A 15,812-nucleotide genomic window follows, 5' to 3' on the forward strand; every position below is an offset into this window, starting at 1 on the left:
ATAGTGGAAAATGATCACTAGTAGCATGGACCGGACCTTGTTGATAACTTTGCTTAACTGTTGACAAAGTGTAATGCATCGCATAAGTCAGCAACAAAATATAAAGTTGGAGTAGTGACCCACTTGCATTGAAGTTTTGGCGAACGATCCAACTGCATTGCAAAGGTTATAGCGACAGTATGGAATTGTGAACGATTCATCATGCGGTGAAAACAAAATGCCACCTGGCGTATGGTAATAAACGTTGCTGAATTATTAAATTATTTCAGAGGCTATACACATTTTTTTTTATTGAAGCTTTAATGTCTTCTATGATTGAATTAGGTTTGTTACAGACGACAGTAATATCTTTTCGATATTAAACCAAATATTAAATATTCCCAATTAGACTTGGAAATCAGCCTTCAATGTGGATTTGTTGATTCCGCAAAGCGGCTGTCACCAACTCGAGATCTGATTGGCTATCGCAACTGTCGATCAACTCTAAGAGCCCGTTCACTCACACAGCACAGACGACCGAACTGTTGATTCTGAAAGCCTCGGATGAAAAATACATACCACTGCTGCTATGAAATCTGCCTGGCAACACAAGTTGGATGAATTCTGATTGGCTAAAAACTCACACCCAACTCACTCTTTTGTCACGTTTCTCATGCATTTCCACACCCGAAGCCAATAGTCCTCTTTACAAAATGGTATGTGCTCCGCCTTACATAATTAAGCTTCACAGTCGGAACAGCAAAAGGATAACCTAAAACGTTCTGTACGGCGGCGGGGTGGAATAAGTGTGTCTGGAAAACGATCAGGGATTATTTAATTGTCGAGAAAACTCAGACAACAAGGGGAAGTTGAAGAGCAGTCGCCTGCAGCATAAAACATAACGACATGAAGAGAATGCGTAATGGACAAAAGCAATAATGAATCAAATGTATTGGATTGCTTCGCTACAGGCGGCGCTGGGTCAGAGCGGTTGGCGTGTCTGCCTCAAAGTTTAGAAGTTCACGGTTGGAATCTCGCATCCTAGCTATGACACGTAGTGTTTTGATGCCATTTTGTGGCATCTTGGTGCCAAGGAACTATATTTAAATGAGATTAATATATTCCATTATTGTTATTGTAATTATGTTATGATTGTAATTGTTCTCCAAATATTGTTTGCGTTTTAAGCGTTTGAACTGTTAAAGCTCTCAATTAAGGCGAAGAGATGCCACTCCAGTTAAAAAAATGATGGTCCGGCCTCCATCTGCTGTTCCAAGGACAAAGGTGTCTAGTCATGCTGTCAATATATTTTGCTTTACTTGCCACAGTATACGATCAGAGTGACGTTATTCGTCCAGTTCCCTTTCAATTCCCAGCGTATTGCACTTGCAAAGTGTTTACGACAGTATAGAGTGCATTGCAGAAACAGAACAATATAGATAAGAGGTCTTATCATGACGATAGGAATCAACACCGGAGGTGGTGCGAAGCTCAGAAAACAAGGGTTGTAATATATTTGAAACGTGCTATGAAAGCGAGTATCATTAAGTTTTTGTTAATTGTACCTGCATCCAACGTAAAATTCCGTATTAAGGGAAAATGTGGGAAAAGAACGACTGAATGAAAACTACTCATATCCCGCGGCGATGGCATTTCAGAATGACATTTTTATTTATTTATTTATTTTTTTTATTGGCGATACTGAAGCTACACTGACGTGAGACAATGTGGTCTTTATGAGAGAGCACATTGAATGCAGCGGCGTTGTTTATGACCATTGAATAATAGTGGCAGAGACGCATGATGGCATCGTCTTTGTTGGAAAGTGATACCGGCAAGGATAGGAGAAAGTGATGGAAAGCGGGATCATGGATTGGAGAGGGTCACATTGGAAAAATGATGGCATCACGTTGAAGTTGTCGTTGGTCTCGGGATTCAGGAAGAGGAGAAAATATTATGACGTGGAGAGGTTCCTCCGATTTCTTCGTGCCTAATTCTCCAAACCAGCTCCTTTTTGGTAGCGTAGCGCCTCGTAAAAATACGCTAATCATTCCATACTTGTTCCTTCACCATGACTTTAGGTAGATGTGCCTCATGAATAATGCCACTGAAAAGGTTTTCTGTTCCCTTCCTGGAAGAAAGGATGAGACGCATAGCTCTGACTGCATTTGTACGTTCATTTCTACTCGGAGTCGGGGGGGAAACACCAACTGTATATTGAATGAGAGCAGTTCAATATAACACAAACCAAAGATGGTAAACAGTATCCGTCTTCTTTTGGGCAATGGCGAGATGCATTCATAAAGGGCAAATCACCATAATCCAATCAAATGGAAAGGCCCTGTCTGGAATAATTCCATTGCTCGGAGGGGCCGACCCGAAGGATTTCCATAAAGGAAAACAAACTAGGGGCATACAGTGGTGTGAACACAAAGGCTAAAAAAAAGTGTCGTCTCTGCGTCTGCTTTTAGCGTGTTTAAGGTCAGTTGCCACAATTTTGTGATTTAGTGCAAATAAAGCTTTCATTCTCACAGTACTTATGTATTTGGTTACAGATTGATAACATTTGCCAAGTCATGATGGGTGTGTTTGTGTGTGTGTGAGATAATTAAAGTGTCAGAAAACATTTTTTTGTAGGAATGTGTTCTGGAATAAAAAGTGGACATGAATACATTTTAAAACGCAATGACAAATGAAACGTCTAAATGAGAATGGAGTCAGGCTGTAATTACCTCGTTTTATCTAATCATGTGGCTTCCCAAATCTGTTGCTACAATCAGCTTGCTTCAGATCTCTTTGTTTATCACACTTTCTGAAATTGTGTGTATCATTATTTTGCTTTCAGAAAAGCGGCTAATGGAATTTTAGAACTTAAGAGCCGTGTTGTGTAAAAGGCTGGAGCTATCTGATTCATTCACATTTCTTTTGTAACATTTTCATCGTGATGTCATTAGCTCTTCCGGGTCGCAAAAGCTAGCGCTTTCTTGTTCAGGCTTCTTCAAGTTGATTAAAAAAAAATAATAATAAAAATATATATATATATATTGTATTTATTATATTACATTTATATTATTATATTATATTATATTTATATTATTATATTTATTATATTATATTTATATTATTATATTATTATTATATTTATTACATTATATTTATATTATTATTTATTATATTATATTTTAATTATTATATTTATATTATTTATTATATTATATTTATATATTATATATATATATATATAAATAAACATGACCCATTGTTGGGGACCTCTGATGTAGCAGACAAGATATAATTTGTTAAATGATATAAAGACAACCCAAGCAAATATTTATTTCCCCCCAAAAATAGTTTTGGCTCCCAGTTTGTCTCTTTAGAAATGGCCATTTACTCTAGACAACTATTTATGACATCAACTGCTTAATCTTCCTTACCCACAGGTACTGCGAGATTATTATCATTATATTTTTTTAGAGTGGGGGTGTGACAAAAGCTTTGGATTAAATAAAGTGGCGTAACCAAAAAAAAAAAAAAAATTTCGCCACCACAGCTCAAGTCAGTGGTAGTCCATCACTATTCTGCCATCGGGAAGCGACTTGGCACCTATTGTTTACAAGCATAATGAAATGCTGTAATTTAAAACAACAAGCGAGTTGAATTCGTGACAAATCTGAATTTTCATATGAATGCGGCATACGTGTAAAAATAAAGCCATTTCTCGTGGCCCCATTCCTTAGGCTTGGGGTAATGTTTTCTGTATGGTGCGCAATGTCACACGCAAGAGTGCCATCTATTCAAACATAACCCATAGGGCATTTTTTTTTTTTTTTTTTCCGTGGCTGCATGTGTGTGACCATACTGTGTGTGGCATTTGGTGCCTTTGCTTATCTGGCTGCCGAGAGAACTATGAGAGCTCGCTGTGTAATTGAAATGTCATGCGTACAGGAGTTTGACTGAACGGGGAGCCTTTAGCCATGCCCCAATGAGCCCATGACAGATGAGCAACAGCCTCCCCAATGAGAAGTGGCATTCCCCAAACCTATTCCTCCTCCTCTGTCTTCCTCTTCCCTCGTCCGTCATCTCATCTTGGGCCACTTTCCAATCCCGCTTTCTCTTGTTCCCTGCTGCCTATCCACAATCTTAAAGTGATTAACGGCAGCAGTTGGTCGTTGCGGAGGTATTAAAATAAATGGACGACTGTGTCAGGATCTGAAGGAAACACCGGAGGTAAACTATTGTGTTATTGATGGGGGCAGTGAACTTGTCATTCAACTGTACTAATGCAGGTGGGGAAGAAACGCCCCGAGTTTGATTGCCGACAAGTACGGGGACAATACAGTATTAGTCATTTTCACATAATCAACAGTGATTCGAGACAGTACTGCATCGTTTATAATGTGAGTCGACTCCTCACCCGCCACCCCCCACCCCACTCACTGCATTCTCATTACCAGGCGCTACATAAACAATAAAGCTATGATGGCGAGGCAATGTAATCACATCTCCGCTACATAATAATCCATCTGCGAAAACTTGCAGCATTTTCCAATTTCCAATTTCGCGTCAACTGCACGGTGGGATTTTTAAAAGTCAGAAGATTCATTTCTCGTTACTGGAGTGTATTGCTACTTAAAATATATTTATTGTAAAAAAAAAATAAAAAAATAGGCATAAAAAGATTTGAGTCAACCTCACTTTTTGTCATTTGCCATTGTGTGAGCCATTTATTTTTCTTTTATAAAAAGTAGGCGGTTAAACCCTGATGGATCATCAAAAGATGTGCGAAGAATTGCGTCACATAGCTGTCTGGAATGTGACGGATATAACTCAACTGATTGCACACAAAAGGGCCATTTGTTTGCGGCTCTCCAATGCCATTCCGCACCCAGTGCCATACTTGTTCTGTGATTTCACCAGCTGTTATCAGCAGGAGGGCCTGCTTTAAGTAAAGGTGAGTCACAGAGCTGCGAGTAAAGTCAAGGTCAACCAATCACTCGCCTGAACTTTGAAAGGAATCTTTTTTTTTTTTTTACACTGCTTCAGTGAGGATTATTATTATTTTTTTTATTTATTTTAGGATTTTTTATTTTTTTTATTTTAGGTTGTTAGTATCGAAACAGCCCATATATATATATATATATATATATATATATATATATATATATATAAAATAAATGTTGCAACATTATGTGGTCTCACATATAAATTATTAATTATCGAGTGATCTCAGCCATATCTTGAGATGTCACAGCAAGTTTTTCACATGCCTTAGCATGCCGAACCTGGCTCATGTTTTTATTAATTTTTTTTTAATTAATATATGCATTTACAAATATTTCCTAAGCAACCCCACTGAAGCCATGTACAAGTAATTGCTTATAGAAAGTGATAAATCTTGTCCATTAAATTTGACAGACAAATTAGGAGGGACCAGGAGTTGAACAGATGTTTTTTTTATTTATTTATTTTTATTTTATTTTTTACTTTATTTATTATGATTTTCAACCAACATTAACTGAGTTCACACAGGTAAAAAAAACACACACAAAAAAAAACAATACAATGACTTTAATAGTATGGTTTCACTCCACTGGGATTGTCCTTGGTCTGTGTCGGCTGATGTTTGAAAAGCCTGTAAAAACACAAGCGCAGACAAGAGCCGACATTCAGAGCAGCGGTAAACAAGGATGCATCATTGCGCCTGTTGATTGTCATCTTGATTGCTGGCCCTCCTCATCCATGAAGACATCCAATGCTCTAATCCTAAAATTAAACACCAAGAAGACCTAAATCAACCTCACCCAAACCACCAATTTAACTGGCAATATAAACAGATAACAAATTTGGTGCCTTGTCGAAGACAACGCTGCGACCGCTCGAAGACGTTCGCAAGCCACCGTGTGTGTGCCGAAAGCACGGCGTATAAGGGAAGCTGCATGCTCTTGTGTGTCGTAGTGATTCTACTAATCGAGACTTACCTGTTGGTGATTGTTGCCAGGTGTTATTTAAACTCAGTCACAGTGAAAGGAAGGTGCCGGATGATGACCTTAGATTGCTTGTCACAATGAGTATATTAGATCTGTCCTTTTCTTGAGAGTCTGTTTTTTTTTTCCTGTTCACGTTGTCCATCGTGTTTTTTTTCATGACCTTGAGGTTTTGTTACTCCCTTGTTGGCAAAGTAGGCTTTGGCTATCTATGTTTTTGTTGCCTCTCGCTATATCGTCGGTCGTTAGAACCTGTTGTTTCATAGAGGTGCCTTCCTTCTTCTATGGCTCCGTCCATCTCCGCTATAGTTGGTTTTAGTTCATTTTTATTTTATGCGACAAGCTTTTGCCATCGTATTTTGTTTTTGTAGTCTGGTTTGTGTGCTCTCGGTTGTGAGTAAGGGCTGCTAAATTACTCAATAGTTGAGTTGGGTTTGGGGGTATTACAAAATAAAAGTGCATTTCTGTGATAAATAAAATAAATATGTACAAAAATATATTCCAGCTATAGTATGTTGTTCATTTAATTCTCACTAATGGTTAAATGGGATGTTTGCCAATTTCATAATTGATTTGGAATCAAATAAACTGCGTGCCAACATTTGTGAATGCAAACTCAGCTTCAGTCCTTGGTCGATAAAAGTTTAACCAAATGAAATTTACTGATATTTTCAATGGTAATCTTTGTACAATATTTTGTCTCCTCAGTAGGTTGCAGTTATGAAGATTAAGAATCAGGGATCTTTCATTCCCGTTATTTATTTATTTTTTAGACTTTTTGCTTTTTTTTTTAATTTTATTTAAAAAAATGCTTCTTTTTTTTAGTTTGTATTAGTTTTAGTTTTATTTTGGTGTATATATATATATATATATATATATATATATATTTATTTTTATTTTTTTAATATAAAAAAATAAATAAAATACTAAGAAATAAATATCAACTATGATATGAACACAAAATTGAATCCGCTGTAACAGGCTATTAAATTATTGAGAAGCTGCAGTGCTGTCAGATGTGCTCCTTTTTTATATATCCAACTTCTCTCTGACAAGGCTGCACAGATGTCAAATTGTCATTATAAAACGTCATGACAGACATCAAGTTTTAGCTGGTGCTTTTCGTGATCCTGTCTCGAACGAGCCACTTGAACAGTCGCGTTTAAACAGCAGGCTCTGGATTCATTTACAGATCACATTCTATTCACAAACGTACAGTTGACCAATCTCACCTCTCGCACTCAGTCACCTTGGATGGACTCCAGCCAAGCTCTCGCATCCCCGGACGAGGAGAAGATGAAAAGAAAATAGATGGATGGATGCCAGTCACGCTGACGATGCTTTTTCTTTTGCAACCAGGGGCCGAGGGCTTTGCTCTTTGAATATGATCAGGAGATTCATGTTGGGAACTGCTGACTGGATGCAAATTATTTATTTGAGGAAGTATAGATTACACCAAATAGTTACTGCATTCAATTCGTTTCTGTCATTCCTATCGGAATCCACGATGTTGTACTTGAATCGTCTAATTCATCCAGCCTGAAGTTGGTTTACAATAATTGTATTGCTTGTTTGTACCAACCATTCTCATACTAAACATTAGGAAGCAAACTTTTTGACTCGTGGGCCACAATGGGTTCTAAAATTTTGACAGATGGGCCGGACCAGGAGCAGATGGATGGAGTGTTTTGGTAACCTCACCTCATCGGAGAAGAAAAATACATTTAATTTTAAATCAAAGTGAGCAAAAGCATTACAGCAATATATATGTCGTTGAAAAACCACAGTATTTAGAAAATAAAACATCAACAAGGTTTATTTATTTAATTTTTATTTTAGTTCGGCGGGCCGGATTAAAACGTTTAACGGGCCGCCTATGGCCCCCGGGCCGTAATTTGCCCACGCCTGCTTTAGACTGGAAAAAAATAAATAAATTAAATAAAAATAATTCAATCTTAGTAACTCATAGAGAAATATTGCCGTTTTTTATTTAAATATCCTCAGGTGAGTATTATTAGTAGAAATAAAGTGAAGAAATATAATCAAAATACCATGCTGTGAAATTCATAAAAGGTCAAACATAGATTGTTCTGAATGTTTCTCCGCATGAGCTACTTTCCCTAGAAACTGTTAAGTGGACATTTTTTTGTTGTTGTTGGGTTCTCATTTTCTCGGTAAATAGTCTTTTTTTTATCTCTTTCAGTTCTTAACTTTCATCCAATCTGCATAAATATCAATCTCAGTGATGTGTCTCCTGCTCCCAAATTTTGAAATGGGGATTCATTTAAATGAACGAAACAGCATGCCGTGTCTTATTGAGTTGAGAAGACCCATCGGCCGGAAAAGAATGACTCATCATTGGGTGAGGAGGGCTTGGCCTATGTGTGCGCGCAACCACTTGCGTGTGTTATTGCATGCATGCTTTAATTTAAGCACTCTGCGGGAACACACATGCTTACGCCCCATGAGAGCCACATCAATCTGTCGCCGCTGCACTCGAGGCCTTGGAGACATCAACACTGCACTGCCACACCTGACGCTTGTGAACATGAAATAATTTTCAATCAAAAATATGCGCCATAGAATGTATTTGACTCCATAATAAATGATATATTCACACCGTTATTGTTAACCAAATGTCTTCATTTCGTTGCTCACGACTCAATACAAGTACATAGCTGGGAGCGGTGTGCTCTTCTTCGCGACCAACTATATTTACTAATTGCCTCGTCAAAGGCAAGCAGATGGCAACACGATTGCTTATCACAAAGTAAGTCACCCGTTGCACTTAAAGGGAAGTCTTTTAAATGTGTCGCATGCTAACCTGTTGGAGTTTGTGATCTTGTGAAAAAAAAAAAAAGAATTAATACATTTTAAAAAAACAAAAAACGGTACTTCGTACAACTCTAATATACGTCTATAGTGAGTCAAGGTAAATTGCTTTGAAAGGTGACGGAACAGCGACTGTAACGTACATTCGAACAAGTGCGTTGATTCCAAAATAGATGTGATGAAAATATAAGCCTTTGGCAAAAAGTGAAATGATTGTATAATGTTGGTTTCTGTTGCTTTATAATGAACCCAATTTGAATTTGAATTCTCCCCGAGTTTGACATGAACTCTCACCACCGGCAGTGCATAATGCTGATGTTACAGCTTGAAAGTAGATTTAATTAAATGATACTAAGAATGCAGAAAGTTCTTTATGGTTTTCATGATGTTTCATCTTTGAAGTCATGAGCACACCGTGACAACCAAACACGATTCATGTGTCATTCTTAAAACAAGTACCAAGGCATGTATTTTTTGTTCAAAAACTTTGATTTCACAATAGTATGCTCTTTGTTTAATTCCGTGCTCAGAATACATCCGGGATTTGTCAGAAGGCAAGAAATAATCTAATAACATCGCAAAAAAAAAAAAGATTTTGCTTTCTCTGTTCACCAGACAAAAGCATAAACGACAATATAAGGTACATCCCGGTGAACCGTTTTCCCGCAAGTGATGCTACAAAGTGTTCATACCTGACAACCAGGGCTGATAACGGACTTCATTTACAATCGGCAGATCAAACACGGAACATGTGGTCTCTACGGACAGAAATGGTCCAACTTCAACCACAAGACGATCATTATACTCTGAGAGTATATTGCCATTTCTCTTATCTGCGACATCGGTGAAAAAGATGAACTGCTCTTTAGATCTTTAGTTCATCTTTTTCATTTCATTATCAGAGGAGATTTTCAAAGAGGGGAAACCAGTAGTTCCGTCCTCTAACGGCCGACCTTTTTCACAGATGAAAAAGGAGAAACTTAGCAAGCAACTCCATATTCCTCCGCCTCCTCTTTGTTCATGCTCGGTGTACTCGCCGATGCCGGGAGGATATTAAATGCGAGATAGAATAGAGAGAGCAAGTGCTACCAGTAAGGTTGAAGCTCTATGAAAATGACTGATAGCATTTCATCATGTCGAAAAACAACCTTCTTTGCCCCAAGTTGCTCTTGAGACGGTATCGCTTGTCTGACAAGTCGTGACAAATGTTTTGGGCTACTTTAGACAATGATAATGCAAGAGTATGTTGATAAGCCTACTTTTACTTTGTAATCAGGGTAGTTTGTCATTGAGTCCGTTCCTTGAGCAACATATTGTATAATACGGCTGTGGAGAAAATTCAATTAAATGTGGCATCCAAAGAATGAATTTAGTTGGCTTAATTTTGCAAAAATAAAATAAAATTACACAAATAACGGATTTTAGCAGTTATTTTGGATTTAATCTTCTAATTGCCTTTACACATGCCAGTACAATAAGCATTTTTCACTTTTTTACTTTTTAGAATGACCTTCAAATGAATGGCTGATTTAACGTGTTTTGACGTCTCTGGTATTGAAGTGGGAATGTGCCAACTCTGGCAGCGGTTCTTTATCATTATTCTATAATAAAAATAATTATTATTATAATAATAAGCCATTGTGTTGTCAGCCAACGGCAGCATTTTGTAAGTAATAAACAAAATATAATAATATTTGCATTATTTTTTTTGTGTGTGTCCGTTAAATGCCATATACTCGAACCAAAACAATTACCCCAAAATATAGAAAGAGGGAGTGGCATTTTTTTTTTCTTCAAGATTGCATTTGGTCGGCAAACAGCCAACTATTGGTCCGGAATATGCTTCGAGGCAACTAGGTGTTTGCTGTCAGAATGTGTTCCCATCTGTGAAAAAAACTAATTAGATAAAGTACAAACTGGAATATCTTTACAGACAGTCCACACTTTTGGAAACGGCTGGAGAGAATTAAAAATGACATTTTCACTGGTGAGTCTTCCTTCTGCTTTCCTGTCTCAGTGACCTAAAATGAATTGGCCACCACAAAAGGGGAAAATACATCATTACAAAATTCAGTTCAAATAAATGGCAGTGGCATCTATCTAGGGGCTATTTTCTCTGCCTGCCGCACTCCTCATACAACTGTGACTAACTCATTGAGACAAGACATCTCCTGTCAAGCATATTCACTGAGCATCAATCTCAATCCCTTCACTCTGATGCTGTCTCTCCCTCTGCACACTAAAATAGGGCTTTGTCAATACCAATGAGAGAACCTAAAAAAAAAAAATCCCCAAGGATGGTTTTATGAGTTAAGCTTTATTCATGTTTTTGCCCTTTTTTGCTATCCCCCTTTTTGCATTTAACAATATGTATATTTTCTGCCCGTGAAAAATTGTTATTATCATCGTACTTTGTATATTTCAGAAAAACAGGCTGGTCATGATGAAAATGAAAATTCAGTGATCATTTGGTGGGGGCATTCGGTTTCATTTTATTCGGAAACTCGCAATCGTTACTCCACATTGTTTGGCCGAGCAGTTATCTCCTCATCTTTAGCAAGTCAAACCTCTTAAAGTCTTTTCCAACCCAAAAAGTAACAGCACCAAACTACGAATAATGATCTAGCAAAATGCTAGCAACGATACAGCGCAATAATACAGGAAAAGACAAATGAGTTCGTTAAAGGCTTGCCCATGTCCTGTAGGTCCAAAATTTGGACGTATCGTTTCTAAAGTATAGGACTCCTATTGTTACAAGGCAGCCCTCATGATAGAAGTCTCTAGTCTACCCACACTAATACTGTCGTCCCTATGACAAATGAAGCAACGATGCAGTCAGTCCCATCAGGGAGTACTTACACACCTCACGGCCTTTAGCTTTAAACCAAGACATGGTCAAACGTCACTGATGAAGAAGGCATTGCCGTACCATCAACTGACTCCTTAATGTCTGAGAAGATTCAGAAGGTGAGTTCTATTTTCCTGCCCTCTCATCCCCGTAACAGCGGTTTTCTGACATATGCACTATTAATAAGGTGCTGCCGTATCAGCCTTCAGTCAGGATTACGAGAAGAAGCTAAATTGCACCTCATCTGTATTCACATCTTGAAATTAAACTGCCACGAGTTAGAAACATTTTTGGATTTGTAATTTATTTTTGCTGTATACTGAAAAAAAAAAATAATATATATATATATATATATATATATATAGACGGACCTTTTGCTCCTGACAGGTGAACTTGAAGCAAATCCTCTCGAGACTTGATTCATATCATATTTGATTTTATCATACAGTCCGGTACAATATGAAAATGAAGCCAATCTGAGCGTCGAGATTAAAGTAATACAACTACTATGGCTATGTTTTTTTTTTTTGTTTTTTTTAAGTATAGAATTTTAAGTCTTTGACTATATGTTGAAATGGCTTAATTGTCATTTGTTGACTCAATTCAAATCTAATACACGCATGCTTACTTAGATCATGTATTTGCTCGAAGCTAGACTACACAGGAAATTGTGGACGTCTCAAGATAAATCCTTATCATGGTTATTCTTTTTAAACTGATTATGAATGTTATTCTTTAGGATTAGAGTTTAATTTTTGAGAGACCTTGACAAGCGCTACAGTAATTTTTAGCATTCTTGTACAGATCAAGTAATCACAAATTGGTGTGCCTTGTATTTCTCTGATTAAATACACAATCACAACCTAGTGAATAAATATATATAAATATATTTAAAAAAAATGCCCACAGCATTGTATTTCCTACCACTGAGTGAAGTCGAGCTTGTTGCTCTTGGCTACATCACTCATGGTGATGTGGAATGACACCAGCTGGGGCTTGCAGTTACCAGTCACTGAATTGCATTTCCCCCTCAAGAATCATCGCTTTCTTCCAGTGTCGCTTGACCAGGGATGAGGACACAAGCAGTGACACTGAGATAACAAAAAAAAAACGGGAGATAAGACTCTCCAATGAAACCATAATTCAATGCTTTTTATATATATGAAGTATGTCAGAAACTGGTGTCCCAAATGCCGCGTTTCAAATTCCAAACTGCAAGTTGACTCCTTGGAAGTAATCCATACACGGTCTAAAGCACTTTTGTCGTGTTTTTTCCACTTCTTGAAAACGGCCCCCCCTTGTTGACACCCCCTAAGCTACTGTCATTTGTTCTAAAAATCAGGGCGGTGCAGCTTGACATTGCGGAAACAGAAATAGACTCGCTTAAACTGCAAGATCCCCCCCCTTGCGGATGATGTAGTCATCCGCGTAACGTGGACAACTGGAGAGTAATTTATAATTACATGTATAATATTGAGTTACCTTGTGTATGAAATGCGCGATATTCCTATCATTAGAAAAGAGGGGAGAAAAAATAGGATGGTCTCTTCCGCACAGTCATAATCTCATCAGACAGGAACTGTCAGATGCTCAGGCCATGTAGTTTGGTTTTGAAATTGAATGAACGTTCCTCATGGAATTCATTTGCCACACTCTTTAGTTGCTCCCGACGGCCATTGTGACCGGCGGTGCAAATTATTGTCAGACAATTGTGTAATTAATTAGAAAAAGCTGGAATATGCCAGCTAGCATTATCCCGGGTTCAGAGCTGCCAAGCTTGAGTCAAAACAGGGGGCTTAATGCGATGACGCGGCATTACGAACCAGTCTGACACATAATACACCGCAGAGCTCCAATCGTTAAAAATATCTTCGCAACTACGATATCGTCAATTAATACAGGTTGAAAATCATGATGTGGTGTAAAAAGTTTTTTAAGATCCTGAAATACGCAATCAGTGGAAGGCATTTTTATAGTAAAGTTCTTAAAAGGACTTGGAAGGGAGAGAAGAAACGTCATAGACACTGAACTGGCAAATCAACGCCAATGTTTGCTAATGTCGGGGAAGGTACGAATTGGTGGCGTTTTAACTAACTGCCGACTGTCTGCTAAACCCGTTCCGATTCACGCGCACACTTTCAATTCATTGCGTCACACAATTGCCTTTGATTTCTTTTCATTTCATTGCATCACATATATCCAATGCGTATCTTTCTCAAACGCTTCTCCTCATCGGTGGTCATCAGATTAAGACAAGGGACAGTGGGGAGAGAGAGAGAGAGAGAGAGAGAGAGAGAGAGAGAGAGAGAGAGAGAGAGAGAGAGAGAGAGAGAGAGAGAGAGAGAGAGAGAGAGAGAGAGAGAGAGAGAGAGAGAGAGAGAGAGAGAGAGAGAGAGAGAGAGAGAGAGAGAGAGAGAGAGAGAGAGAGAGAGAGAGAGAGAGAGAGAGAGAGGAGAGAGAGAGAGAGAGAGAGAGAGAGAGAGAGAGAGAGAGAGAGGAGAGAGAAGAGAGAGAGAGAGAGAGAGAGAGAGAGAGAGAGAGAGAGAGAGAGAGAGAGAGTGAGAGAGAGAGAGATGAGAGAGAGAGAGAGAGAGAGAGAGAGAGAGAATACTTTTTACAAGACACGATAAGCACACCTATGCAGTCTTTCTACCTTAATTTTATTCACTTAACACTGACAAAACCATCATCCCAGCCTTGTGGGAATCTTCCCTTTTCAACTGATTAGCCACTCTGCCGTCTTCTCACAAATAGATTAAATTACATATTCTCCTCAATTAAAGCAATATTTGACTTGCCGCACAACAGCTGGTTGCGCGTAACAATGATTATACAGTAATCCCCCATAAAAGCCTGTGGGAACCACCTGGCTAAAAAAAATGAATTCAGGGGCGAAACTTCAACCATGGACAGAGGTTATTACCAACACTTGGCCGTGTAAATGCTTAAACAATTATGTGCAACTGAGGAAAAGTGGGTTTGTCAAAGAACATGTGGTGACTCCGACGACCTGAATTTGTAATTATAGTCATGTTCATCTATCATTTCCTGGCAGTGTTCTCCCCCGGCATTTTAATGACGGATACAGAAAATGTTTTTGCAGTCACTCGAAGAGAGCTAAGTACCCGATATTTGTGCGCTTCTGTGTAGAGGTAAGCTTTCATTCCCATTATATTTAAACATCGCCAATAGCGTCATAGCCTCGGTTGTACTTGAACAGCTAATACGCTAAATTGATAACATGAGTGAGTGTCAGACAAACCAAAATCAAATTGCATTTCATTTTATCAGCAATCTTCACCATCGGAAACTTCTCATTCATACAGCCGCCATCTCCCGGACAGGAATTCATATATTTGCATAAACTGTTTATTTATAGTGTATACCTGCAATCATACTTTGAGAATGTTATTATAAAAGGCCCGTGAGTGATGAATAGGGTCTTCGTCCTTTTAAAAAAGCTTCCGTCTAGACGAGACAAAGCTTGGCATTATCTTTTCAACAAAATGACAAAAAGTCAAATATAATTAGTGACATTTGACATATTACTCCAATGGGGAAAAAAAGTGGCTTGTTGTTGTTATTGTTGACATTTTCTCACCAGGAGGTCAATGCCCAAAAGCTGATATTCAAAATGTTGACCAATTAGTTTTGGGAATTACTCTTGTCAGCACCACTTGGGGGTTCTCTTTAAAAATAATCCCTCAAATATCGCCAGCTCTCATCAATGCCTACTGAGCATTTAATCATAAGCATGTGTCCAATCTACTCGAAGCGCAAAGCAATTATAAATGCCTGCAGGCGAATTGTAACAAGTAGTGACGGGCTGTTGATGGATTTTTTTTAATTATTTTTATTTTTTTTTTTCTTTTATCCAAAATGGATGGACCCCCCGCCTCAATAGATATTGTTTGTTGTGTATTTTCAGTGCACCTCCCATTGGCTGCATCTGGAAACAATGTGTTCCATATTGCACACCAGGTAGCCTATAAGATTTTAGAAGGGATAATAAAAAAAAATACTTTTATGTCAAAAATAGAAATAGAAAAAAAAAAAGTTTTCCTACCTGCAGTTTTTTTTTTTTTTTTTTGCATTTAGGTCAAGCATGCTTACGGAACGCAAAGCAAACAATGCAAGATTGGTGGCACAATGCGGCCTGCCGGTTCCAC

The sequence above is a fragment of the Idiotropiscis lumnitzeri genome, chromosome 19 (genome assembly GCF_059441095.1).
Source record: "Idiotropiscis lumnitzeri isolate Australia: NSW breed Sydney's pygmy pipehorse chromosome 19, RoL_Ilum_1.0, whole genome shotgun sequence".
Taxonomy (NCBI): Eukaryota; Metazoa; Chordata; class Actinopteri; order Syngnathiformes; family Syngnathidae; genus Idiotropiscis; species Idiotropiscis lumnitzeri.